Source organism: Meriones unguiculatus, chromosome 15 (assembly GCF_030254825.1).
Source record: "Meriones unguiculatus strain TT.TT164.6M chromosome 15, Bangor_MerUng_6.1, whole genome shotgun sequence".
Lineage (NCBI taxonomy): Eukaryota > Metazoa > Chordata > Mammalia > Rodentia > Muridae > Meriones > Meriones unguiculatus.
In genome coordinates this window covers 25,934,009-25,960,666 of record NC_083362.1, presented here as the reverse complement: position 1 = coordinate 25,960,666, position 26,658 = coordinate 25,934,009, and the positions used below count along the sequence as shown (strand labels likewise).

General features: G+C 38.7%; 1 pseudogene; it reads right to left on the bottom strand.

Annotated features, from left to right (window-relative positions):
- Positions 1 to 1,066: 1,066 nt before the first annotated feature.
- Positions 1,067 to 3,041, bottom strand: LOC110540997 (DNA replication licensing factor MCM4-like; annotated as a pseudogene).
- Between the last annotated feature and the right edge of the window lie 23,617 nt (positions 3,042 to 26,658).

Genomic DNA, 26,658 nt, shown 5'->3' with positions numbered 1-26,658 from the left:
TGAGGAGATGACTTGCATATACAACATGCATGACAGTCTTAGCTTCATTCCCCCACCACCACTGCAACATAACCAAGGCCGAGCTTCCAGATTTAAAAAAACCTCCAAAACTAGACTAGGCTCTGTGAACAAACAGGTGATAAGCAAGGTCCTTAAAAAGTGTAGTGACACATCAAGAAAAAAATCTGTACACCTAAAGAAGCTAAGCAAGAAGAAGGACACTGGGAAAAATGACCAATCCTTACTCAGAAAGACAAATGGATAGACATTGGAAGAAGGAGAAGGACATTGGAAGAAGGAAACTGGACAGGAGCCTACCACAGAAGGCCTTTGAAAGACTCTACCCAGTAGTGTATCAAAGCAGATACTGAGACTCATAACCAAACTTTTGGGCAGAGTGCAAAGAATGTTGTGAAAGAAGGGGGAGAGAGTAAGACCTAGAGATGACAGGAGTTCCACAAGGAGAGCAACAGAACCAAAAATTCTGGGCTCAGGGGTCTTTTCTGAGATTGATACTCCAACCAAGGACCATTCCTGGAGATAACCTAGAACCCCTGCATAGATGTAGCCCATGGCAGCTCAGTATACAAATGGGTTCTCTAGTAAGGGGACCAAGGGCTGTTTCTGACATGAACTCAATAGCAGGCTCTTTGATCACCACCCCCTGAGGCAGGAGCATCCTTGCCAGGCCACAGAGGAAGACAAAGCAGCCAGTCCTGATGAGACCTGAGAGGCTAGGGTCAGATGGAAAAGGAGGAGGACCTCCCCTATCAGTGGACTTGGAAAGGGGCATGGGAGGAGATGAGGGAGGGAAGATGAGATTGGGAGGAAATGAGGGTGGGGGTTACAGCTTGGATACAAAGTGAATAAATTGTAATTAATATAAAAATACAAAATATTTAATAAAAAAGAAAATAATCTTGACAGTATATGTTGATAACTTAAAATGTAAAAAATGTATTTACTAACAAAATACAATCTAGGATAGAAACTTTTTTATTTAGCGGAATACTGCCTTTCCGGTTCTATTTCCATCAGCAACAGTGACTGACTCTAGACCAAGGGCTCAGAGCAAGCAGACAGTTTTCCAGTCACTTGTTAGGAAGTCATCATCAGCCAAAGTATGCAGGGCTTCTTCAAACATATCTTTGGTAATTGCTGTATCAGATTGTCCCCGAATAGCCTCAAAAAGTTGTTGATATTTTAAAGCTGGTGTTTTACCCTTAGACAAAATAAGTTTTCTCAATGCTTCTGTTAATTCTTTTCCTTTACAAGATTTCCTGCAGTAAGAATAGATATACCCACAATGCCAGTACGGGGGTTAGTTGCAGACTACTTCAGAGCCTCTTGGTGAAAGCATTTTGCCTCTTCTACATAAATTGCTTCAACTTTATCAAAAAATCTTACTTTAGAATGGGCTTCTGCTAAAAGAATTGATGACTGTCCAGGGTAAGCAGAAGCCATTCCCCAGCTACTACGGATCTTCCTGTTTACATAAACCTCAATGAGAGCTGGCTGGCCTCCTCACTCAGCCAGGGCATGATGGTACTGTATGCACATGATTGTAGTCCTGCAGCATGGCTATGTCCAGGAACTCCTCCTCCACTTGCTCCTCACTTTTGTAATACAAGGAAACCAGGTGATGAGCCAGCCGCCTCATCCTGAGGGTCAAGCATGAGGAAAATAAGGTCAAACCTTGACAACAATGTGTGTGGCAGCTGGATATTTTCAATGGTTGTATTTTTTAGGATTTCACTGAGAATCGATAGGATTTGCTGCTGCCAGGACTGCGGTACTGCATTGAGCTGACAGCTGATCCCAGCCTTTGCAATGGGTAGAATATGTCGTTTCATTACTTCATGCAGTACAGACCTTGTACTTTCATTCATTTTGTCAATTTCATCAATGCAATACATGCCATTGTCACTTAGGACAAGGGCACCTGTCTGTAGGACTAGCTGCCTGGTCTCAGGGTTTATCATCACATAGGCTGGAGCCCACACAGCACTGGAGTCCTTTCCAGAATTGTACTGGCCCCCTGGGGACCAGGTTGTATACACACTGTAGCAGCTGGGACTTGCTAGTGCCAGGGTCACCACATAGAAGGACATTGATCTCAGCATGAAATTTGCCCCCTCCAGTGTTACTGAAATCCTTCCTTGTTCCACAAAAGAGCTGAATCAAAATTCCCTTCTTTATATCTTCATGTTCATAAATGCTGGGAGCCAAGGCTGAAACAAGCGGCTCATAAATGCCTGGCTTTCTGGAAAGTTCCTTAAGCAATTTCACTCGTTTCTCTGAAAAAAGCTTCTGTTCTGCTTCTTCATTAAGGCGATGCAGGTGTTTTGCATCTGTTTTCCGATAATGAATGACATCAATGTGAGTTTTATAGACAGACTTCGAGTTGCTCACTCTTGGATTGATTCGAATAGGTACTGCTCGATATATGCCTGTGACATTCACTCTGTCCAAATCGTTGCATGTGCAAAGGTTGAGTAATCTCTATGCCAACATTTTCTTCTTCCTGGCCAGAGGTTTGGTAAAACATTGAAGGAATCTTTGAAAATGTTCTTAGCACGTCACTACATTCACATCTGTTCCCCAAATCACAAGTTTTTGTCCCAAAGACTGTTCACTTGCTTCTGTGTCTTCTGCCGCTGCTCCATCAGAATGCAGATCCCTTTCGTGCTGAGCCCAGGACTGGCCTCTGCCTCACTGGGGTGCCTCACCCTGTTTCTAGGGCCTCCTTCCACCTGAGAGCTGGGAGTGCCATCTGTCAATGAACTAACATCAAAGTCCAAAGGAATGGCTGAAAAATGCATCTGAGGAGGGGTGGCAAACAAGGCATTCTTTGCAGTTGGGCTCTATATGTACACATCCTAGTGAGGTGGGCATTGGTGGCAGCTCTCTGGTGAAAGAAACTTAGCCCCTATGTCTCCAATAGGGAGACTACCTGCTTTCCTCACTGCGAAGTGTCTATTTGGGGTGACCCGTGCACACCGACTGATGCGTTGGCTAGGGGTGGACTCCTGGGATGACATGGTGCTGTGGATCCTGCAGGATAAAGGCAATGTGGCTCTGAGTCTTCCCAACACACCACTCTATGTCCCACAACCTACGTTTTTAACTTTATTTTTATTTATATTTTATTTGTTAACATTTTATTAACTTTGTATCCCAGTTGTATCCTGCTCCCTCATTCCCTCCCAGTCCCTCCCTCCTTCCCTCATCTCCTCCCTACCCCTTTCCAAGTCCACTGATTGGGGAGGACCTCCTCTCCATTCATTTGACCCTGTTTTACCAGGTATCATCAAGACTGGCTGCAAGTCCTCCTCTGAGGCCTAGCAGGACTGCTCCTCCATTAGGGGGTGGGGAGGTCAAAGAGCCTGCTATTGAGTTCCTGTCAGAAATAGTCCCTGTTCCCCTTACTATGAGAAACTAATTGGTTACTTAGCTACCACGGGCTACATCCAAGCAGAAGTTCTAGGTTATATCCATACATGGTCCTTGGTGGAGTGTCAGTCTCAGAAAAGACCCCTGTGCCCAGATATATTTGAGCCTTGTGGAGCTCCTATCCTTTCCACATCATACTAACTCCCCCCTTCTTTCATATGATTCCTTGCACTCTGCTGAAGGTTTGGTTATGAGTCTTAGTATCTGCTTTGATACACTGCTAGGTAGGGTCTTTCAGAGGCCCTGTGCGGTAGGCTCCTGTCCTGTTACTTGTTTTCTCCTATGTCCAATGCACAACCCGTTTGTCTTTCTAAGTGAGGATTGATCATATTACCCTGGGTCTTCTATCTTGTTTATCTTCTTACTCAGAAGCAACCTACTTTTTAAAGTGAGTAAAAGTTTTTCCAAAGAAGATATAACAGTGAACAGCTGGCATTTTTTTTAAACGTTCAGTATGCAAATTAAAATTGTAATGAATTATCACCTCCCAACTCTTAGGAAGGGTATTAAATAAATGATTGAGACATTTTGACCAAGATGTGAAAAGTGCCACTGAACATGGTCAGTGGAAAGGACACAGTCATTTGGAAAGCAATATGAATGGGTCTCACACCATTTAAATAGAAGGAATTCTTGTTTGGGGTAATAAGTCTAAAGGAAATAATCATTTTTTTCTAAAGCTACTTACAGTCCCATTCATTTCAATATTATTCATAATAGCCAAGATATGGACATTTTTAATGCCCATTAATTTATAAAGTAGTAAAAACTGTGATACATGTACATATACAAATATCTAATACGATTGTTTTATCAGGTAAATGGATGAGCTTTTATCATTTACAAAAGTATAGGTGAGTCCAGAACAGGGTTCACAACCTTCCTAATACTATAACACTTCAAAATAGTTTCTCATGTTGTGTTAACCCCAAGTCATAAAATTATTTTTGTTGTTACTTGGTAAGTGTAATTTTGCTTCTGTTATAATTTGTAATATAAATATCTGAATTTTCAAATTGTCTTAGACAACCCCCGTGAAAGGGTCATCCAACCACCAAAGGGTGGTTGAGAACCAATGGTCTAGAAAAATCTTATATTCAGCGGGATAAGGTAGACATGGAAGGACATGAATATTTTAAAAATCAGTGAGGAGCTGATCAGATGGCTGAAAAGGTAAAGGCACTTCCTATCAATATGATTACCTGAGTATAATCCTTGGGACTCACATAGAGAAAGGACAGAACACAATCTCAAAAGTTGTCTTCTGACCTCCAGACTTGTCTTGTGGAATACACATATGAAAATTGATTGATCAATGTTAATTTTTTATTTTAAGTCAGAATAATGGAAGGAGTAAATTGTCCTTTATCAGAGGCTTGGTGAGAAAATGAGATGCTGGCCAAAAAGCACAAGCCCCGGGATGGCAGGATGAAGGTGGTCTAGAGAACACAAGTATTGCATAGGGACTATTGTTTTTTTATTATTTTTATTTTTTATATTAATTACAGTTTATTCACTTTGTATCCCAGCTGTAGCACTCTTCCTCACTCACTCCCAATCCTACACTCACTTCCTCATGTCCCTCCATTCCCCTTCCCAAGTTCACTGATAGGGGAGGTCCTCCTCTTCCTTCTGACCCTAGCCTATCAGGTCTCATCAGCACTGGCTGCAATGTCTTTTTATGGCCATGCACTATTGTTAATAGTACTTCACTGTAAAGTGAAATGTTATAAGAAAGTAGATCTAATATTTTCTTATTATCTACCTACATACACAAAGTTAAAAATGTAAGATGATCTATCAGTTGGTTTGGAACTGATGATTACTTAACTGAGTACTTGACAAGCATGTGCAATCTGGAACCTAGGGCTGTCTATAGTCAAAGACAATTATGAATGTTGCCTAACATAAAAGTACCACCTTAAGGCATTATGAGATGCTGGTTGTGTGTTATTGTGTGTGACAGAAACTTTTTTGCTACTTGATTGTTTAATTATTGGGCATTTCCTGATGATAATGCTGTATCACAGTGTCAGAGGGGTGGGTGTACTACTATGTTTATAAAAATACCATATCCAGCATCTTAAACATATACAATGTGTTTGTCAATTTTGACTTCATAAGACTGGAAAATTATTGAATGCTCTGGTCACAGGTAACATTAATTTACCAAAATACTTCCAAAATACTGGGAGAGAAAATAAGGGGTCTCCTTCAAATCAATTGGAGAAAATGTAAGAAAGGAGTTAAGATATGAGACTAGAAAAATACCAAACATTTTCTGTGTTAAAAGGAAGAGAGGTCATTCTCCTTTTGAAGTATGACTGTTACCAAAATATATTTCGTAGCATGGGATTGTTTCTTTTTTCCTTTTTATTCATATCTAAATTACAAGACATGTAAAAAAGAAACAGGAATGTGGGTAACTGGATTTTCCAAAAAAATTATATATCATCTTTTTATTTTTGGAAGTTTTATTTAGAATTACCAGTTTATTTGTCAAACTTTTTACAGACCCTATGACTATATGCTCTGTCCAAATACACATATAGATAGATGCTAATTTGCTAATGAAGAGAAAAGGGAATATTGACCTATTTAGATATTAAGTATTAAAAAATTCTACTCAGTTCAGAATGGAAAAAAACACTATTTTGACATTATGACAATTTTTAAATAATTTTTTAAAATTTTATTTTACTTTGTTAATAACACATTATTCACTTTGTATCTCCCCATAAACCACTCTGTCCTCTGTCCTGGTCCCACCCTCTCGCCCTCCTCTTCACGCATGCCCCTCCCCAAGTCCACTGATAGGGGAGGTCCTCCTCTCCTTCCTTCTGATCTTAGTCTATCAGATCATATCAGGAGTGGCTACATTATCATCTTCTGTGGCCTGGTAAGGCTGCTCACCCCTCAGGGAGAGTTGATCAAAGAGCAGACCAATCAGATTATGTCAGAGGCAGTCCCTCTTCCCATTACTGTGTAACCCACTTGGACACTAAACTGCCATGGGCTACATCTGTGCAGGTGTTCTACATTATCTCTATGCTTGGTACTTGATTGGAGTATGAGTCTCTGGGAAGACCCCTGTGTTCAAATTTCTGGTTCTGTTGCTCTCCTTGTAGGGTTCCTGTCCTCTCCAGATCTTACTATTTCCCACTTCTTTCATAAGATTCCATGCACTCTACCCAACAGTTGGCCATAAGTCTTATCATCTACTTGATAGTCTGCAGGATAGGGCCATTCAGAGGCTCTCTGTGGCAGATTCCTAGGTTGTTTCCTGTTTTGTTTTGTTTTGTTTTTTTCTTCTTCTGATGTCCATTCTCTTTGCCTTTCAGGATGGGGATTGAGTGTCTTAGTCAGGGTCCTCTTTCTTGATTAGTTTTTTAGATGTACAGATTTTAGTAGGTTTATCCTATGTTATAGGTCTATATGAGTATATACCATGTGTGTTTTTCTGATTCTGGGACAGCTCACTCAGGAGAATCTTTTCTAGGTCCCACCATTTACCTGCAAATTTCATGATTTTCTTATTTTTCATTCAGAGTAATACTCCATTGTGTAGATGTACCACAATTTCTGCATACATTCTTCAGTTGAGGGGCATCTGGGCTGTTTCCAGCTTCTGGCTATTACAAATAAAGCTGCTACAAATATGGTTGAGCAAATGTCCTTATTGTGTGCTTGAGCCTCTTTTGGATATATGCCTAAGAATGGTATGACTGGATCTTGAGAAAACACTATTCCTAGTTGTCTGAGAAAGCGCCAGATTGATTTCTAGAGTGGTAGTACAAGTTTACATTCCCACCAACAGTGGAGGAGGGTTCCCCTTTCTCCACAACCTCTCCAGCATGTGTTGTCACTTGAGTTTTTCATCTTGGCCATTCTGATGGGTGTAAGTTGAAATCTCAGGGTCGTCTTGATTTGCATTTCCCTAATGGCTAATGACATTGAGCATTTCTTTTTTTTTTCTTTTTTTATTGTTTATTATTATTGGTTAAATTTTATTAACTCTGTATCCCAGCTGTATTCCACTCCCTTAATCATTCCCACTCCTACTCACCCTCCCTTAGCTTTTCCCTTTCCAAGTCCACTGATTGGGGAGGACCTCCTCCCCTTTTGTCTGGCCCTGTTTTATCAGGTATCTTCAGGGCTGGCTGCAAAGTCCTCATCTGTGGCCTAGCAGAACTGCTTCTCCCTTGGGGGGTGGGGAGGTCAAAGAGCCTGCCACTGAGTTCTTGTCAGAAATAGTCCCTGTTCCTCTTACTATGGGAAACCAATTGGTTATTGAGCTACCATGAGCTTTTTCCGAGTAAAGGTTCTAGGTTATATCCATACATGGTCCTTGGTTGGAGAAACAGTTTCAGAAAAAAACCCTGTGCCCAGATATATTTGGTCCTTCTGGGGCTCCTATTCTTTCCCCATCATACTAACTCTCCTTTTGCCTATGGTTTGGTTATGAGTCTTAGTATCTATCTTGAAACGCTGCTTGGTAGGTCTTTCAGATGCCTTCTGTGGTAGACTCCTGTCATATGTCCTATGCGCATCTCATTTGTTTTTCTAAGTGAGGATTGATGATCTTACCTCATGTCTGCTTTCTTGTTTATCTTCTTTAGGTGTATAGACTTCATTATGTTTATCATATCTTGTAGGGACAGAGGGCTAATATCCAATATATATAAAGAACTAAAGAAGCTGAAAAGCAACAAACCAAGTAATCCAATAAAAAAAAAATGGGGAGCAGAGCTAAGCAGAGAATTCTCGATAGAGGAATATTGAATGGCACAGAAATACTTAAAGAAATGCTCAACCTCATTAGCCATCAGGGAGATGCAAATCAAAACGACCTGAGATTTCACCTTACACCCATCAGAATGGCCAAGATGAAAAACTCAAGTGACAACACATGCTGGAGAGGTTGTGGAGAAAGGGGAACCCTTCTCCACTGCTGGTGGGAATGTAAACTGGTACAACCACTTTGGAAGTCAATCTGGCGCTTACTCAGACAATTAGGAATAACACTTCCTCAAGACCCAGCTATACCACTGCTAGGTATGTACCCAAAATTTGCTCAAGTACACAACAAGGACATTTGCTCAACCATGTTTGTAGCAGCTTTATTTGTAATAGCCAGAACCTGGAAACAACCCAGATGTCCATCAACGGAGGAATGGATACAGAAATTGTGGTATTTTTATACAATGGAATACTACTCAGCAATCAAAAATGAGGAAATCATGAAATTTGCAAGCAAATGGTGGGATCATGTGCTTGTATCCCTGACATCTCCAATACTTTAATCATGAATGGATGTTGGATTTTGTCAAATGCTTTTTCAGCATCTAGGGAAATTATCATGTGTTTTTTTTTTTCTTTCTTTCTTTCAGTTTGTTAATATGGTGGATCACATTGATGGATTTCTGTATACTGAATCACCCCTGCATACCTGGGATGAAGCCTACTTGGTCATAGTGGATGATATCTTTGATGTGATCTTGTATTCAGTTTGCAAGTATTTTGTTGAGTATTTCTATGTTAATGTTCATAAGGGAGATTGGCCTGAAAGTCTCTTTCTTTGTTGGGTCTTTGTGAGGTTTAGGTACCAAGGTGACTATAGCTTCACAGAATGAGTTTGGTAATGTTCCTTCTGTTTCTACTTTGTGGAATAGTTTGAAGAGAATTGGAGCTAGCTCTTCTTTGAAGGTTTGCAAAGCGCTGAAACCATCTGGTCCTGGGCTTGTTTTGGATGGGAGAATTTTGATGACTGCTTCTATTTTTTTAGGGGATATAGGACTGTTTAATTGATTTACTTGGTCTTGGTACAGCTTTGGTAAGTGGAATCAATCAAGAAAATTGTCCATTTCATTTAGATTTTCAAATTTTGTGGCATATAGACTTCTGAAGTAAGTCTTAATGATTGTTTGGATTTCCTCAGTGTCTGTAGTTATGTCCCCCTTTTCATTTCTGATTTTGTTGATTTGGATGGTGTCTCTCTTTTAGTTAGCTTGGCTTAGGGTTTGTCTATTCTGTTGATTTTCTCAAAGAACCAGCTCTTGGTTTCATTGATTATTTGAATTGTTTTATTTGTTTCTAATTGATTGATTTCAGCCCTGAGTTTGATTATTTCCAGCTCTCTACTCCTGCGAGTGGACCTGCGAGTGGACCGGACTGATTCCAATGCCGCGGTTTCCACTCACCTGGGAAACACAATCACTGTTATTTTAGGGCCCAGAGTTCAGTCTCTTGGTCACTGTATGGAAAATGTTGTCCTTCTCCTCAGAATCAAGTGTTCTCCTGACATGACCATCTTGCCCCCTCCCAATAGTTTTTTTAAAGAAGCAACGTTTCCTTCATGATGATACTTAAACTCTTCAATCCTCCTGCTTCAGCCTTCCACATACTAGGATTACAGTCTCACACTACAGGTATACTGTTAGCTCATTACCGTTTGATTCTCCTTCATGAAAAACTTTCATAATATATGAATAATACAGACAGTATCTTTACCAGAATTCAACATGGGTGTTGGGTCTTAGTCTCTAACAGAGTCCTTATATCCCTTGGAAACAAAATGAGCTTAGTATTTACTGTCTAGTTTTTTTTTTTTTTTTTTGTCAGCCTTCTCATCTTACGCACCCCAACCATAATGGCCCATTGGGATGCGTATGTATCATCCTAGTCCTGTTCTAGCTTGCAATTATAAACTCTTCATTATTGCTTCTTCACTCTGTTTCAAAAGATTGTCAGGCATATCAGATAAACCACCCAATTTTATGGCATTGCTTTCCTGTATTAATTATATTTCTCTTCACTGCAACAAATACTTGATAATAAGCAAGTATCAATACATGGTGATGTGCAATAAGGGAAGAAAAGTTTTATTTGGATTCTCTGTTTAGGGTACAGTTCAGTATTATGGGAAGCAGCTCTAAGTTATAATAGTCAAGACTGCGGTTGCTTGCTCACACCTGGGCATATAGAAAGTGGAGCTAACCCTTCTTTTTTATTATTTTTGTATTAATTACAGTTTATTTACTTTGTATCCCAGCTGTAGCCCCCTCCCTTCATTCTCTCCCAATCCTGCCCTCCCTCCCTCATCTCCTCCCTGGCCTTCTCTAAGTCCACTGATAGGGGAGGTCCTCCTCTCCTTCCATGTGATCCTAGTTTATCAGGTCTCATCAGGACTGGCTGCAATGTCCTCATCTGTGGCCTAGCAAGACTGCTCCTCCCTGGGCTGGGGCAATGGGAGGTCAAAGAGCCCACCACTGAGTTCATGTCAGAGGCAGTCTCTGTTCCCTTTACTAGGGTAACCCACTTGGATGCTAAGCTGCCATGGGCTATGTCTGAGCAGGGGTTCTAGGTTATATCCATGCATGGTCTTTGGTTGGAGCATCAGTCTCAGAAAAGATCCATGTGCCCAGATATATTTAGTCCTTGTGGCACTCCTGTCTTCTCCAGGTCTTACTAACTCCCCCTTCTTTCATATGAAATGGCGGGATCTGGAAAAGATCATCCTGAGTGAGGTATCCCAGAAGCAGAAAGACACACACGGTCTTTCTGTATACTCACTTACAAATGGATACTAGACCTGTAAGTTAGGAAAAACATACTAAAATCTGTACACCTAAAGAAGATAAATAAGAAGGAGGTCCCGGGGTAAGATGATCAACTCTCACTTAGAAAGACAAATGGGATGGACATGGGAAGTAGGAGAAAACAAGAAACAGGACAGGAGCCTACCATAGAGGGCCTCCGAAAGACTCTACCTACCAGTATATCAAAGCAGATGCTGAGACTCACAACCAAACCTTGGGCATAGCTATCACTCCTTTTAAAGCACTGTTATTGTTATAATTATTGCAGTAAGAACAACCCATTTCCTTACCACACACAGAAATGGACATGCAAACACACACACACATCATTTGATTTTGACAAAAATCACGTTGGGATGATAAGATTTTAGAAGAAAAGAGAAAACCATATATTTCTTTTAAACTTTATTGATTATTATTATTATTATTATTATTTTATAATTTATTCACTTTCCATCGTGGTTTTAGCCCCCTCCTCCTGGTTCCACCTTCCCTTACTTTGTTTTCCCTCCCCCTGCCCCAGTCCCTCTCCTAATCCACTGATATGGAAATTCCTCCTCTGCTACTATCTGACCCCAGACTATTAGGTCTCATAAGGATTGTCTGGATCCTCTTTCTCTGTGGCCTAGTTAGGCCAGCTTGCCAGGGGGAGATGATTAAAGATCCAGAAACTGATTCTATGTCAGAGACTTATTCTCTATTAAGTTATGAGCCTCTCCTCCCCTTATTAGGCACCTACAAGGAGACTGAGCTGCCCATGGGCTACATCTGAGCAGAGGGTCTTTCTCCATAAAAAAACTAGTTGTTTTCCCAAAATGTATTAGGAGACCTGAATACGTATTCTCATTTTAGTTTATTTTTATTTTATTTTTTATTTTTATTATTAGTTACATTTTATTAACTCTGTATCCCAGCTATATCCTGCTCCCTCATTCCCTCCCAATCCCACCCTCCCTCATCTCCTCCCTGCCCCTTTCCAAGTCCACTGATAGGGGAGGACCTCCTCCCCTTTTCTCTGACCCTAGTCTATTAGGTCATATAAGGACTGGTTGCATTGTCTTCCTTTGTGGACTGGTAAAGCTGCTGTCCCCTCAGGGAAAGGTGATCAAAGAGACAGCCCATGAGTTTATGTCAGAGACAGTGCCTGTTCGTATTATTGGGGATCCTTTTCGGACACTGAGCTGCCATAAGCTACATCTGTGCAGGGGTTCTAGGTAATCTACATTCACAGTTCCTGATTGGAATATCACTCACAAAAGACCCCTGTGCCCAGATTTTTTGGTTCTGTTGGTCTCCTTTTACAGCTCTTGTCCCCTCCAGGTCTTTCTATTTCTTCCTTCCTTCATAAGATTTCCTGCACTCCCCCCCCAAATTTAAGTTATGAGTCTCAGTGTATGTTTTGATGCCCTGCTGGGTAGAGACTTTCAGAGGCCTTCTGTGGTAGGCTTCTGTCCTATTCCCTGTTTTCTCCCTCTTCCAATGTCCATCTAGTTTGCCTTTCTGAATGAAGATTTAGCATCTTACCCAGGGTCCCCCTTCTTGATTAGCTTACTTGGTGTACAGATTTTAGTATGATTAAATTAAAATCCAAGTGGCTCAAAGATCTTAAGCCGTTAGAAGAAAAAGTGGAGAAGAGCCTTGAACTCATTGGTACAGGAGACAACTTCCTTAACAGAGCACCAACAGCACAATCTAAGAGCAACAATCAATAAAAGGGACCTCATGAAACTGAAAAGCTTCTGTAAAGCAAAAAACACTGGCATCAGAACAAAACAACAGCCTACAGTTTGGGAAAGGATCTTCATCAACCCTATATCTGACAGAGGGCTAATATCCATAATACATAAAGATCTGAAGATGTTAAACAGCAACAAATCAAGTAATCCAATTAAAAAATGGGGTACAGAGCTAAACAGAGAATTATCAATGGAGGAACATCGAATGGCAGAGAAACAAAGAAATGCTCAGCATCCTTAGTCATCAGAGAAATGCAAATCAAAACAATCCTGAGATTTCACTTTACATTCATCAGAATGGCTAAAATAAAAAACTCAAGTGACAACACATGCTGGAGAAGATGTTGAGAAAGAGGAACCCTCCTCCATTGCTGGTGGGAATGTAAACTTGTACAACCACTTTGGAAATCAATCTGGTGCATTCTCAGACAATTAGGAATAGTGCTTCCTCAAGATCCAGCTATACCACTCCTATGCATATATGCAAAAGATGCTCAAGTATACAACAAGGACATTTACTCATCCATGTTTGTAGTAGCTTTATTTGTAATAGCCAGAAGCTGGAAACAACCTAGATGTCCCTCAGTTGAGGAATGGATACAGAAATTGTGGTACATTTACACAATGGGATACTACTCAGCAATTAAAAACAAGGAAATCATGAAATTTGCAGGCAAATGGTTGATCTAAAAAAGATTATCCTGTGTGAGATATCCCAGAAGCAGAAAGACACACGTGGTATATACTCACTTATAAGTGGATATTAGTCTATCTTGAAATGTGTCAGAGATACTATAGTTTTTAATAACCAAAGCACACAAATATACACACATACACACAGCAAGAGAGAGAACAAAAGAGAAAGAGAGACTTAATTTGTCATTATTGGTGATGGATCAGAAAGCTGACTCAGCTTTCTGAAAGCTGAATCAGAAAGCTGATTATGAGTTCTTTTAATGTATTCATTATTTAAAAAAAAATCTTCCAAATAAAATAATTACAGACTGAAATTAATGAGGCCTATTACTTTGTCTCAATATTTTGGTCTTCACACTGAGTCCAGGGATTAGAGAAAATATCTAATTTTTCTGTAGTTAGCCACTTTTTAGTCTGTACTGCTCAGTACCAAACTCCTCACTTTTATTCTACCTGATTTCTGTTTGTATTCTCTCCTACTGCCTTCTATCTTTTGTCCTTGCTCTTTAGTTATTCCTTAACTGTGGCCTGTTACTTTCCTTTAGGGAATACGAAAAGCATAAGCCATATAGATTATCTTGCAGAAACTTCACAGAGTATTTTCTTGAATGTATTAACAGATTTTTATAGATTATTGTTGCAAATACCAATAATAATAAAAATTGTTTCAGCACATGCCAAAAGAAAATAATAACATACCAAACATAACAGGCACAGAGAGTGGTAACTTACTTATCAATTACAATGAAAATTCTGAACTTACACTTCATTCTTTTTCTTATAAACACAATTATGTGCAGCTATCAACATTGAAATTTCTATCACCGTCGAAAAAGTATATCAGATCCACAATGGAAATGTGATGAAGAAAGTTTCTTTTCAGAGTTGACATAGTGTTTTCAGTGAGTATTTGTCTATCTTGGTATATCCTAGAAATCAGACCTTCTTATTTCACAGATGGAAAAAAAAAAGAAACATAAAAGAAGTGCAGCATTACCATCAGTGCTGATCTGTAAAGTTCCCAAAAGCAGGGTGAACGTTACTCTCTCTATTGCAGGGCCAAAAAGCCGCAAGCAAAACTCTGATTTCAGGATTTTTATTGCTGGTGATGATGCATGAAGTGGAATGCACATAGCTTGATTTTTTGAGTAAGTTGTTAAACTTTTGACTATATTATTTTTGAAAAGAGGAACTTAGCAACTGAGTGAGTATGAATGGAAAGTTACTGATGGGGAAGAAAACTAGATGTGTTAGTTTTATAAAGCCAAGTTTTTTTGAAATATTAAAGTTTAAACTAAAAGTGAAAAGGCAGATTACATGGAAATGTTTAAAGGAAGTGCAGAATCTGTGAATATAATGGAATAGTCTCTTTCATGATGTTTCTAGTGGAGAGCAATTGACCACTTGCAGCAAGAAACAGGTGTTCAATGGGCATAAAATTCCCACATCCGAATTTTATAAAACATAATAGGGTACATATAATAACAATATATTTTGTACCATAATATATTTTTCATTTTTAAGGACAGATTCTTTTCTCATTCAACATACCCTGATTATAGTTTCTCCTCTCTCTACTCTTACCAGTTTTTCCTTTTTCCCTCCCCTCCTGATCCACTCCCGTTTTGTCTCTCATTAGAAAAGAACAGGCTTCTAAGAGATAACAACCAAACATGACAAAATACAATCTAATAAGATGAAGCAAACACTTTCATATGCCAGTTGGACATCACCACCCAGCAGAAGAGAAAGAGTCTCAAGATCAAGCACAAGAGTCAGAGACCCACTTTTTCTTAGATTCAGAAGGCCCATAAAAATACTAAGGCAATAGCTATAGTATATACACAGATAACTGGTTGCAATCCACTCTAGGCTTTGTGCTTGCTACTTCACTCTCTTTGAGCTCATGTTAACCTTGTTCAGTGGATTCAGAGGGTCTTTTTCTCCTGGTGTCCTCTATCCCCTCTGGCACTACAATCTTTCTTCTGCCTCTTCCACTTGAATGCCTGAACGCACAGAGAAGAGAATTGATGGAGACCTCCAACTTAGACTCTCTCTCCACAGATGGCTGGCTGTGATTCTCCATGCCTGTTCCCATCTTCTTCCATAGGAAGCCCCTCTGATGATGACTGGGTAAGGCATTGATCTTTGAATATAGCAGAATATCATTGGGAATCATTTACTGATTTTTGTTGTTGTTTAGACCCGAAGTGCTTGGTTTTACCCTAGGTCTTTGGGCTATATATGGTCCTTGGTTCTGAGTTACCAAAGCATTGTGGAGTATGAGTTTCTTATTGTGGAGTGGGACATAAGGCAAATTAGACATAGATTTTCTACTCCCATATGTTCTCTGCCACCATCCTCTTACCATAATTTGAAGGCCAAATTGTAGGTCAAAGAAACGTGGCTAGTGTGGTGTCTTCATTTCTTTTTTTGAAGTCTGCAGTAGAACTTAGAGAGTTGAAGGCTCCATGTTGGGACCAGCCAGACTTCTCCATATTCAATGAGTTGTGTATGTTGTCCTCAACAATTGTGTCTCACTTTCAGCTTGTGGATGGAAATCATTTGTCTTAGCAACAGCCTGGGTTGCTTGGGGATATTCATGGGGTTCCTTTGGCCAAGAACTCAATTGAATGTAAGCCAGTCTAGCTATTGGAAGCTTTGCCTAGCTACAAGAGATGGCCAGTTGAAACTCTGTATCACCCATTACTAGGAGTTCTCATTAGGATTATATTTATAGATTTCAAGAAGTTTCTATTGCATTAAGTTTTCACATCACCCTCAAATACCCTTCTCCAATTTTAGCTCTCTCTCTTCATTATCTCCCTCCACCCATCTCTTCCCCAACTGATTCTCCCACTCCCTTTCTAACTCACCCCCAGTGTACCTGCAAAATCTATTTTATTTCCCTATTCAGGGAGATCTCTGCATCTACAGATTGTAGTTGGTTGTCATTTATGTAAAAGTTAATATTATTTTATAAATGAATATGTACTATCTTTATCTTTCTGGTTCTGGATTACCTCACTTAGTAATATTTATTTTCTAGTATCATCCATTTGCCTACAAATTTCATAATATATTTTTTTAACAGCTGAGTAAAATACTCCACTATATCAATGTACCAACAGAGCCAAAAAGAAAGAAAGAAAGAAAGAAAGAAAGAAAGAAAGAAAGAAAGAAAGAAAGAAAGAAAGAAAGAAAACTAGGCCCAGGAGGGCCTGCAGAAACTGATACTCCTACCAAGGACCATGCATGGAGAGAACCTAGACCCACTGTTCAGAGGAAGCCCATAGGCTGCTCAGTTTCCAAGTGTGTTTCCTAGTAAGGGCTACAGGGGCTGTCTCTGACATGAACTCAGTGGCCAGCTCTCTGATCACCTCCCTCTAGGGGGTTTTGCTTTGCCAGGTCACAGAGGAAGATGATGCAGCCAGCTTTGATGAAACTGGATAGGCTAGGGTAATATAGAAGGGAGGAGGTCCTCCCCTATCAGGGGACTAAGAAAAAGAGATAGGGGGAGAAGAGGGAGGGTGGATAGGACTGGGAGGAGACTAGGGAGTACACTACAGAGGGGATACAAAGTGAATAAATTTTAATAAATAAATAAATAAAATTTTGAAAAAGAAATAAATGAAAATATCAGGGGAAATATTATATTTTTTCAAAGTGCAAAATTTTCTTTTTCTTGATTTTATTACTATGAAAATAGGCTTCTACAATCTTTCTAAATGATCTCCTTTATATTTTTGTTATTCTACCTATAGTTACCATACTACTATAGCTGATGATCTACTCAATAATACACACACTAGGTTATTTAATAAATTAGCCTTGATATTTAGATTTCTAGTCCACAAAGTAAAGGTTGTCTGCTTTCTTTCTATAGATCTGCCAATGATCATTATTCCATCTACCCACAAAACACTACAAATATATTTTTAAAATGTGAGTTTGTCATAAATGAATATTAAATTACTCTGATATTATGTACCATTTACACTTTAGAAACTATATTATATATGTGTATATATGTATACATCCATACTTATATCTATATATGTAAGTATGAGAAATAACAATCTTTTCTGTTGATCAAAATGTATATTAACAAAGAACTAAGAGATCTATATCTATCTATCTATCTGTCTATCTGTTTATCTATCATCTGTCTATCTATCTATCTATCTAAACTACCTTCACAATATCTGGCATGCTTTAATGTGAATTTCACTAACAAAGCAATAAAACAGTTTGATACAATTTGAGCTCCAGGTAGATTTTCAAAATAAACCTACTTTTTGGGATCTGAGTGAACAAAAGCATTTGCCCAACATGTGTAGCTGAGATTTCTGTGCTTGACTACTTAGACTAGATTGATTTAATTTGCTTCCATGATATAATGTTCTTAGGTGACATTTAGAGCAGCTATACAGTGTTATTACATTGCATACACATAATATACCAGTGATAAATGCTACAATTTAATTACTTTACAAAATTATTATTACTATTCTCATAGTTTAAATAATTTTTATATTTATTATGTGCATATGTATGCATAAGTACAACTAACACAGCACACACTTGGAGGTCAATTCTTTCTTTTCATCATGAGGGTTTTGAGGATTCAACTCAGTTCATCATATTTATCAGCAAGAGCCCTTACTCAAGAATCATCCTGCCCGATGCTGGGCGCATACTTGTTGTAGTATATAACAGAGAAATACTGAGGCCTACATATTCATCTTTCTCTATATACTATCTATCATTCTCTCTCTCTCTCTCTCTCTCTCTCTGTGTGTGTGTGTGTATGTGAGAGAGAGAGAGAGAGAGAGAGAGAGAGAGAGTAAGTCTATCTTCTTCTTTTAACATTCTTTAGGATGTGATGTTTTCCTGGCAATCTCCTTTCCTCACTCCTCATTCAACATATGCTGATTCTGAAAAGTATAGTAAAAATTCTAGTGAAACAAATCAGGAGCTTCAAAGAAAGGCTTTTCTATGAGGGAATGCTGAATGGATTAAACTATGCTTTTCAGCAGACCTGCCACTTGGGATCTCAAAGGAATTTTTGTTTGTTTGTTTGTTTGTTTGTTTGTTCCACTGAAGTATCTATGCACACTGTCTATTTAAATCAGACCACTGTCATTGCCTCAAAGTCGTTGCCCCAAGCTTGTAAATCACTACGGACATTTGTAAAGTACTAATGAAGTAATGAATTAATTAAATGCCTTTATCTTATACTAAAGCTTCTTCTGCACGGCCTATTATAATCTTAGATTGTTGGAGAAGACTGGGATAGAAACACTTTGAAACCCAAGCACACCAGAACTCTCCGTGTGTCAGCTGCAATGTCAAGGCCACTTATAAATAGCTTGTATCCACGTGCAGACTCTGCATAAAGAAACTCAATGCATGCTATAATTCGTAACACTCTAAGACTTGTAATAATTTGCCAAAGGGAAATTATTTTTTTAAATACATCCTTGAATTGTTATCATTTCTAACAATTATAGTTTTACCTCATCTTTGTTTTAATAAAACTATTGACACTTGAAACTATTGTTTTAATAAAACTATTGACACTTAAAACTATGTTAATGTTTGTTAAATTTTCCAAAACATTTGCATTTCAAAGAACATAACATACAGCAAATGCTTTCCAATAAAAACAGGCAGCCATTCTGGAAGATGCATAGCTAACAGCACAAAAAGGTTAATTGTTTCACTCAAGGTCAGGTTCAATATTTTTTGAGAAAGCTTGCCATATTACAATTTCACAGAGTTGAAGCTCAATAATTTCCTTAGTAATTCCACATTGTGATTTTATATATATTTTATTTATGAAATGACCACAGTATCTGGATTTCTGAAATCTTATTAAAATTTAACCTACTTGTATACTGAGCTGCCATGGGCTACATCTGAGCAGGGGTTCTAGGCTAATTCCATGGATGGTCCTTAGTTGGATTATCAGTCTCAGAAAAGAGCCCTGTGCCCAGATATTTTGGGTCTGTTGATCTCCTTGTGGAGCTCCTGTCCTTTCCAGGTTTTACTATCTTACCCTTCTTTCCTTAGATTTCCTGCACTCTGCCTAAAGTTTGGTTATGAGTATCTGCTTTGATAACTGCTGGGTAGAGGCTTTCAGAGGCCCTCTGTGGTAAGCAGCTCGGTATACAAGTGGATACCCTAGTAAGGGGAACAGAGACTGTCTCTGACATGAACTCAGTGGGCTAGCTGTTTGACTGTTCCCCCATCTCTTCTCTGTGCCAGGCCACAGAGGAGGACAGTGCAGCCAGTTCTGATAAGATCTGATAAGTTAGGGTCAGATGGAAGGGGAAGAGGTCCTCCCCTATCTGTGGACTTGAAGAGGGGCATAGGAGGATATGAGGGAGAGAGTATAGGATTGGGAGGGGATGAGAGAGGGGCTACATTGGGATACAAAGTGAATAAACTGTAGTTAATATAAAAAATAAAAAATTAATTAAAAATATTTAACGTACATGTACATTGTGAGCAGTTATTGCACACTCAAATGATGTGTGCTCATTGCAAAACTATATTTTAAAATTGATTTAGAAAAGAAATTATTTGTGGTATGTGTACACTATCATGAGACTTTCCAATAGTAAGACAATAGGTTAATATTCCAGTCATTTAAATTATATAATGCAATTGATTAGATAAAAATAGATGCTTATTTTTAAATTTCATCTGAGTCACAGTGGGTAACTGTACCATGAAATAAGAAATTTTACTTGTATCAAACTAAGGAGCAAAAAACTTTGCTGAATGCTACTGTATTAGTATTAGTTGTGCTTTCTCATTGCCATGAAAACTTTCTAAGAAATACAAAAACAAAATGCCAGAAAATACAAAAGAAAGGCATTTGGGTACTATTTCAGTGGACTTTGTATGCGTTTGAGATTTACACTGTGGGTGAAAGCATTTCCCAATATCACCATTTTGGAAGAAGACAACTTTTGTTTAAATCCTTTTTTTTTTTTTTTTTTTTTGATCTTCATCAACTCTCCATCTGACAGAGGGCTAATATCCAAAATACATAAAGAACTTAAAAAATTAAACACCAACAAACAAAATAACCTAATTAAAAATGGGGTACAGAGCTAACCTGAGAAGTTTCAACATAAGAAACTCTAATGGCTGAGAAACACTTAAAGAAACGTTCATTGCCCTTAGTTATGAGGGAAATGCAAATCAAAACAACTCTGAGATTCCATCTTTCATCCATCAGAATGCCTAATATCGAAAACTCAGTGACAGCACATACTGATGAAGATGTGTAGCAAAGGGAATATTCCTCCATTGCTGGGGGAAATGCAAACTTGTACAGCCACTGTAGAAATCATTCCGGTGGTTTTGTGGAAATCAATATGGTGGTTTCTCAGAAAACTGGCAAGTAGTTCAACCTCAAGACCCAGGTATACCACTCCTGAGAATACACCTAAAATATCTTCACCATGCAACAAGGACAATTATGTTCACAGCAGCTTTAATCATAATAGCCAGAAACTCGAAACAACCACATGTTCCTCAAAGAATGAATAAAGAAAATGTGGTACATTTACAGTTTGTAATACTAGTCAGCTATTAAAAATAGGGACTAGAAAAGATCATCCTGAGTGAGGTGACTTAGACCCAGAAAGACAAACATGGTATATACTTACTTATAAGCGGATATTAGCCATAAAGTACAGGATAGCCAGGTTACAATTTGGGTCCACAGACCCAAAGATGCCAAAGAACAAGGAGGGCTCAAAGAAGAATACTTGAATTTCACTCAGGAGGGGAAATAAAATAGATATCTGAAGTAGATAGAGGGAGGAAACTAGGTAGGAGATGGAGAACGAGGAGAACAAGAGTGGGATTTAGGAGTCAGGAGAAGAGAAGGACGGGAGAGAGATACAGTGGGGGTCATCTCTCTGATAGGCACGGACTTCTGGGAGTCTATGAGGGTGATTGTAGCTAAGACTTCTACAAGAGAAGGATATGGACACTGAAGAGGCTACCTCCTATAGCCAGGTGAAACATCCAGTGGAGGGAGGGAGACACCAACCATCCCACAAGTCTTTTGACCCAAAATTTGTCCTGCCTACAAGTAGTTCAGAGATAAAAATGTAGCAGATGTCGAGGGAATGGCCAACCAATGACTGGCCCAACTTGTGAGAGAGCCAATCCCTGACATTATTAATGAGACTCTGCTATGTTTGCAGACAGCAGTCTGACATAACCAGCTTCTGAGAGGTTTTATCGAGCAGCTGATGGAGATTGATGCAAGGGTACAGACAAACAATAGGCAGATCGCAGGGAGTATTGTGAAAGAGTGGGGCAGAGGATTGAGAGAGCAGGAGGGATCAAGAGCACCACAAGGAAACTTTCAGAGTCAACTAACCTCCACGGACCACAGAGATCCACCAACCAAAGAGCATGTATGTACTGGACTTGCTTCTCATATGTAGCAGATTCACAGCTGTTCTTCGTGTGGGTGTTCTTACATTTAAAAAGGGGGCTGTCTCTAACTGTGTTGTCTGCCTTTAGACCCCTTTCACCTAGCTGAGCTACCTTGCCAGGCCTCAGTGGGAGAGGATGCAGGATGCCCCTAGTCCTGCTGAGACTTGATGTATCAGGGTAACTTGGTACCCATGGATACCCTCCCATTCTTTAATGATAAGGTAATGGGAGAATAAAGAATGGGTTGTGAGGGTGGCACTGGGAGGAGAAAAGGAAGGGAAGATGTGACAATGGTTTAAAGTAAATGTTTAAATATATATATATATATTTATATATATAAAACATTTATATATTTATATTTTATATTTTTATTTATATTTATATTTTCACAGGTTGGAGCCTTATGTGTGAAGGGTCCCCAGGGTACCTTTGTTATTGTACCAGTGCACAGCCATTATTTAGTCTTTTTTTTTTTTTTCATTATTTAGTCTTTAATAATATCTTTAAAAATTGTAGGTGCATTGCCTTTTTCTACTATGTCTACAACTTTAAATTTATGCACACTCCTTTATTTGCAAAATTTCACATTTAATAAATATTTATCTTTTTGTTTTAGATCTAAATAAAAGCACATAGCAGTGATCAAGTCAAAGCTTAGATCACACACTGTTTTTAAGTTTTCCCTGATCCACAAATTAGTCCATTACAGATGAATTCAGTCTTACTCATGTCCTCAGGACACAAACTGCAAGCAGATTCTTTAGTTAAATGTACCATGAATGACCTCAAGAAGATGAACAGCTTATTCCTTTCTGATACCTCACTAGCCAGATTTTCAGTAACTACATTACTATCTGCATCCTAGTCTCCCAAATAACCCCAAGAAAGGCTGACTGAATTTTGCTTAGAAAATTTTTGTTGTTCTCCATCTCATAGCTCTACACTTTTCAACCTACCTTCACCAGTCCAGTTCCAACACTCTACAAACTTTGTGGTTACGGTTATCATAGCAACATGAACACCCATGATTCCAATATTCTGTGTTAGTTATTTCTCTCATTATGGTCATAAAATGCCCGATGAAAGCAACAAAGGAACAGAAGGATTTATCTTGGTTCATGTTCAGAGAGTAGAGTAATAATCATAGGGAACTATGGCAATTGGGATCAGGGTAGTCAGAGAGACAGTACTTTCCATATTCAAGGCTGATCTTTCCACTCAGGTTATACATTTATCAAAATGCCCTGGCAGACATACCGAAGGGCTCAGACGTAGAGCATGTGAGTCATGTGACTGGAAGAACCGCCCAAGCAAGAGTGAAGTCAAGAAATGTATAAATACCCAAAATCTCAATTTGAAACCTGCAGGAATAAGAACTGCTTCTTCCCTGTTCTGGGCCTGCATGCCCTGGTACTCACAGCCTTATGACACCTACCGCTGCCACCCTTGAGGTAGGTGGGTAGCCTGGTGGTCAGGTGTTAAGTTAAAACTTTCTGCTTGTTTATAAGGACATATCTAGCTAACATCTGCAATTCCTCTCCATGCTAAGAAAGGAAGCATTCCCAGCAACTTAGCCCAAGCCAATGACAAACAATCACAGCCTTCCCCAAGGGTTATATAACTTGTATGTCCCCCAATAAACAAGAGCTGTTTCACTAAAAACCACTTTGGAGAAAGCCTTTTCTCCCAGCACTCACCGCCAAACAGATCCGGCTCAGTGCACAATAGCGTCTGCATGCCCCGGAAGGAAGACCTGAACCCAGACTGGCTCCTATATGATTCTATAATATGCCCAGTCAAATTTGCAACAAAGATTTAACCATCACAGCAAGTAAACAGACTTGTCTGGTTTTTCGTTTGTTTGTTGTATTTATTCGCTTGTTTTTAATGCTGGCTGTTTAATAGGTACCTTTTGCGATGGATAACATTGCAAAGTCACATTCCCTGAGCCTAATCACCTGAACCTTGAGTAGATTATGTATTTAGAAACGTATAAAAATGCCATCTTATATGTCATTGATTTCTTTTTGGAAATCATTATCAATCATAACAGTGGTTCAATTATTTTATTATACACTAAAGTTTATAGTGTAGGTTTTATTTTCAGGTTATAGTTCAATATTTGGCTCAGGATAAGCACTCACCAAATTGAAGAATGATGAAATGGCTTTGAAAGGAAATCAAATGAAAACTTAAATGTTACTAAATATTTGAGAAAAATGACTTAAGTTCACAGCATTTTCTAAAACTTCTTCATTCACTCTCTCCTTCCAGCCATCCTCAGAAGGAAATGGAGTTTAAAATGGGGAGACAATAAAAATTTGACTTTTACTAAATTAAAGAATTCAAAACATTTAAATTTCATTATGAGAGAGGTGACCTGTTAAATGTGGAGTTTAAAAGTGATGGTATTGTGACAACAGACGTTAGAATACTTAGACTGGAAAGAAAAAAAGAAAACAAAAACTCAGGAACCCAGGATGAGATATGTATAGCAAATACAGCACTGGAAGGTGAGGGCAGGAAGATTGGAGAATTTTAGATGGATCTTTGAATTCCAAGCAGAATTCATCTGTTGATTTATTGACTGATTTACATTTTTGTTGTAGGTTCTCTCTATGTAATATAGACTGGCATATGCTTTTTAATATTTTTACTTATGTTATACGGTATCCCAAGTCCTAGAACTATAGTGATGGGTCGGCATACTCTACTTTCTGTCACCAAGTCTGGCTGAACTTGTGTTCTATCCCCAAAATTACATGGTAGAAGGAGAAAATGGCTTCATGCACAGATACACACACACACACACACACACACACACACCCTCTATACACATAAATAGAAATAAATATAAAATCTTTTAAAAATCCATTAACTTTTAAGTGTGGTTTTATAGATGTTAATTTATTGGATGTAAGGTTTCTGTGTACATTTTATTCTGAATATTTCTGATAATTTCTTTTTTACTGCTATTTATCCGAATGTGATCTTAAGGTTTCCATGCAGGAAAATGTTTCTGACCTTTATGGATTTGTCTTTTCAAACTTTCTAAATATGTTTTTAAAGTTATATTATGTTATTAAAGTAAGTTCTTGGTGAGGAATTTGTCAATTTGTGAAACAAATTCCATTTCTTAAGGGAAAATATGGATCATGGGCAGCTCTGAGCCTGAATCCTGAAGAATATCTCTGAGTTTTGTAAAATTTGCAAGCCCACAGTTTTTTTTTTTTTTTTTTTTTTTTTTTGTAACATTGATTGCTCCGTGTATAAGATCTCACTTTTCTGTGGTCCAGTTTTTTGCAGAGCCTGCTTCGCCAAGTATCATGAGCTAGCTGTATTGATAAACTGATTCTTGGGAAGATGGTGCTAAAAGATTCTGGTGGAGTTCTCATGAAGGAGTGGAAAGGAACTGACCTCGTGATAGGAAATACTCTCTACAAATCCACTCTACTGCTCTGTACACATTGGGGCGGGAGGGAGTGTCAAGATGGTCCTAGGAGTGATGGTAGCATGTAGTTTTATCCCATGTGGATGAATGGGATTTTTACTGTGGCTTGATGTCTTGAGTTAGATGATATGCAGACACTTTGCAAAGCTTAAAACCCCAGTAATGTCAATTCTATTGCTACCATGTTGTTTTTCTGACAGTATGCAGAACATTTGACTTTTCCTTTGCAGACATACATTTGGTAGCCTAGAGCTTCCTTTTGCAGAGGACTACTTTCTAGAATTCGTGGTAGAAAAGGAAAAAGCCTATTACTCTAACCAGGAAAAAGGTCAGGCTGCAGATGATGTTCTTTGAGCTTTTTGGTCTTAGGGGTGCCCTATTAGTAATCCACACATACTACACCTGCTTTAGTGTCCTGTTTCTCAACTTTTCCATCAACCAGCCTTTTCATGCCCTCAAACTACCCTAGGTGAGATGAATGAAGTTCTGTCCCCAGACATGGTCCACACCAGTAGAATTTACCTTAATCTTGTCTCATTTCAGATAGCAAATCCTGCAGAAAAAGTGAATACACTTTAAGAAAATATCATTATGTTCTCTCACATTCACCTCTGGTGCAACTGTGCCCTCCTCATCCCAGAAACTTTAAAAATACTGACTCTATAATTTTAAATAATTTGTACACTTGTCAACTTTTAGAACTTTCAATAGTATAATGGACTTGTAAATGTCTAACCATTTCTTTAAAAATCTCTCTTAACTTTTCTCAAAACTACTGTATGAGGAACAAGACATTTGGATCCATTCTGAGCCACTCTAAAGTGGAGTTGAAGGAGGGCTTTTTTTCTCAAAGGCAGGGATGGTTTTTCAACATCTCATCAGGATACTTCTGTCATGTGGGTGTTTGTAACAGAAAAGAAGGTCTTCTGATAATGAACAACACAAAACCATGGCACATCTGTGTGCCAACAGCAGGGCTGCATCCAGTGTATCTTCATTCGCTCCCTGTAGATTTCCTCCTCACGTCTAGATGGTGTGAACCTTCTATGATCTTGGGCCTCTCCTCTGAACACTCTTGCTTTCATCAGCCCCACAGTCAGTATTTATCAGGCATGAAAAAAAAAAAAAACAAAAACAAACAAACAAAAAAAAAAACGCTTAGATACAGCAGGCAGAAAAACCCCACTTATCCTGAGTGCACTTTGATTCCTTACAGGAAAGTGAGGCAAATTCAAGTATGAGGAATCTTTCATGC